This window comes from Pezoporus flaviventris, unplaced genomic scaffold (genome assembly GCF_033815535.1).
Source record: "Pezoporus flaviventris isolate CSIRO_AGI_PZ_B2104156 unplaced genomic scaffold, CSIRO_AGI_Pfla_v1 ptg000027l, whole genome shotgun sequence".
NCBI lineage: Eukaryota > Metazoa > Chordata > Aves > Psittaciformes > Psittacidae > Pezoporus > Pezoporus flaviventris.
The window spans coordinates 498,824-502,341 of record NW_026892575.1 but is presented as its reverse complement, the minus strand read 5'-3'; positions in this window follow the sequence as shown (position 1 = coordinate 502,341).

The window sequence follows — 3,518 nt, the reverse complement described above, 5'->3', positions numbered from 1 at the left end:
CAGACTTCCAAAATCCATCCTTCCACAACTGGTCTCAGTGTTCCAGGTGTGGTTTTACCAGTGCCAAGTAGAAGCGAATAATAACTTCCCTTGTTCTGCTGGCCGTGCTCCTGCTTGTACACCCTTGTGTGCAGTTTGTCTGATCTGCAGTGAGAGCACACTGCTGGTTTGCATTTGGTCTGGCTCTGTGACTCTGGTCCTTTTAGCAGGGCTGTTCCTCAGCCAGTTGGGTCCCAGCCTCTAATGAGACAGGTGCAAAATTCCAGGTTCAAAATCTTGAACTTCATGAGGTTTCTGTTGGCTTCAATCTCAGTTTTCTTAAGGTAGGTCTAAATTGGACTCTGGTGTTTTGCATGCCAGCCAGCTCCTTCAATTTAACATCATCTACAAGTGCTTATGATCCTTTGAGCCCAGCAGTCCAGTCACTTTTCAATAAATTAGTCCAGCTCGTACCAAAATATATGAGACTACAAATAAATTCTTAAATAAATAGGTTCTTTCAAATAACAGAACATGGTATTACTGTCCTATATTCTGTTTTCAGTGAATTCCAGACTACCTAAATTGAAGTCTACTTTCCTTCTACCTAATCTAGTGCTTAATAATTAGTATGTATAGGGCTCCTATTGCTAGTGTACTTACTCTTAAAAAACAAAGATGAATGAGCTTCATTTCCCTTCCCCATCACTCCTAAAAATACCTATTAAAACTTTGCTTTGCTGTTCAGGATTTCTCTTTTTCATGAAAATCTGCCCTTACTAGGGAGAGTGGTTTTTCACTTTGTGACGTTGATCTGGAGAATGAAGAACTTCCCAAAGCAAAAGATCTTCTTGTGAGAATAAATTTTGTCCAGGTTGACAGGCTCTATATTAAAGACAGCAAACAGGAATTTTAAATTAGAACAGATTTCAAGAACATTTCATCAACTTCTGTAATATTGAGATCCAGTTCTGGGACTGGAGAAACCCAAGTTCAGTCTTATGAGATGCAATGTGTGTCCAGTTGAAGCAAAACATCTTGTGGTAACAGACAGCACTAGTAAAATCTTGCCTTTAGAATAAAAGCCTTAATTCCTGCTTCCTACTGCTAGGAGGCTGCGAATGAATTTGAGAGGTTTTGAAGATGAGTAACAGAAGCTGTAAGGGGATTAACAAGGGAAGATTATGAGTACTAAATATGCATTGTCTGGTCACAGAGTGACTAAGGGGGATATACTAATTATCTTCTAGTATTACAGAACTGTGAACTTCAAAAAGGGAAAGCAATTGTTTTTCACTGTTGCCAGGTATATAACTGCCAGGATTAATGCGGTGGGATTTAACAAAGGAATATGTAAGCTCACTATCTTCCAAGTAAGAAATTAGTCAGAGGAATAGTTTGCCAAAGAATGAAAACAGTGGCATCTTACCTCTAGCATCAGAAGAGGGTAAGGTTAGAGGCAACAGAATGAGTTACTTTTCTCCAAACTGAATCTTCTCTAAATTCAGGAGCCATATATGCAATCAGCTCAGAATTTAGGGAGTAATGTGAAAGTTTCATCTATTTTAAAGATTTTCAATTTATTTTGTTGATAAGAGGCTATGATAATGAACTACTTAATCCTAGGAGACTCCTATCACTAAAGCATGTAAAGTATATATGAAATGCATATATGATAAATACATTAATTTCATCCCAAGTCTTAGTAAAATGCCACTGACATAATAGATTTAATATAAGTTTATATTTGGCCTATTGTGTGTGTAAAATACATATGTAAAATTACAAAGACAAAAAGAAATTAGAAAAGGATGAAAATAAATTGGCCTGTACTGCAGTGTTACATGTTCAATTATTTCACAATATTCCAGTCTCATGTAATTCATATTTCTGGACTATACGGTGAATCAAACAGCGGATAGCAGTAAACCTCTGTAAATGGCAGGTGTGGAAAGATGTGACATAATAAGCTTTGCACCTTAAGAAAGAGAAAAACGAATTGCACTGCTCAAGTCTGGATGTAATGACAGCATGAACAAGAATCTTGGCATCTGCATGTGAGAGCACACATTTGAATCTGGTCACATCCCTAAAGTGGTAATAAGGTAGCTTGATAATGTGTCAAATGTCAGGCTGAAAGCTCCGTTCCTCATTGAATAGTACATCTAGGTGTTCGACCAAGCAGACAAGTGCCACCAATTGAGATGGCAATGTGAGAAGCATTTCTGAGTAGGTGGTGAGAGCTAAGCAACAGGACATCAGACTTACCAAAATTAAATCTAGGAAAGTTAAAGGACATCCCTAATTGAAGCTCCTACAGTCATTTACTTTCTTAAAAAAATGCTAACGTGAAAGCTGCTGGCATGGGCAGCTACATTGCTTATCCTTCTCCTAGCAATGACTGTTCAGAGCAAAATGCTTCAAACTGCATCAGATCAAGCAGCAGATAATTGTATAGGTCCCAACGCACCATGCTGAGGCCGCTGCAGTGTATACAGCAAGAAATGAGGTAATACTTGTGGTTGTCGGGCTAACTGATGTAAAACTTGACCCGTTTCCTCAAGCTGTAGTTATCCCCTCTGCAGCGATGGCTGTGCGTTATGTATCTGCTACAGAAGGAGTATGTATTCTGAAGGAGACCCTGAGATTCTTTGTGTGAATGAGCAATAAGTACTTTAAAGTACTTATTTACTTTAAGGTAAAAGCTGTATTATACCATGAAAAGGCCTGAATCAAGGTTGAAAAGACAATTGAAAGAAAAGCAGAGTAACAACTTTCAAATGTTTGATTTCATAACCTCAGCTTTCCTTATTTTGTTTATATGCTATATGAGTATGTATATAAAACAGTAAAATATTTATTATAATGCACTCATGGTATATAAATCAGTGATACACTTTTACAACAGTGCTAAGAAGTTATTCTTGTTGATATTGTTTATGCATACATACATCACTTTTGATGTGCAAACATGAAGCAGACCTGATTTTAAGAGGGGTAATGAAAAAACCATAACTTAGGTAGTAGCAACTACAGAGAGAAGGAGTACGGAATGATTTACCAAGATGCTGGAAAGTAACTTGCTGCTTGCAAAAATATTCAGCTTATATTTAGTACATTGGAGCTGTTGGGACTTGGTCCATAGAAATGCTGAGCTGGTCAGAGAGAAATTTCTCCATGTTGAACAGTGGTCTCAGTTCTCAAGTGGATGCCTGGCCTTCTTAGACAGAGAGGGAAATTGGAGAGGTGGCACTAATCATCCGTTCAGGTGGACTTCAAGTGAAATGGCTGACACAAAAGGAAATGGGGACATGAATGTGATGGTTAAATGTGATTGGATCATACTATGACAGGAGAAGGTGAGCTCCTGTACTGCTCAGACTGGGCAGTTTTCCTGGTTTGCAGTAGTTTGCTTTCTTTTCATTGGAGAAGGCATAGACTGTGGATAGAGTAGTCAAAATGACAGCCTGAGGGAACAAGTACTATCCTAGAAGAGACCTAAAGATTGATTTGTTGGCTGAGTATTGATTGGAAACTTC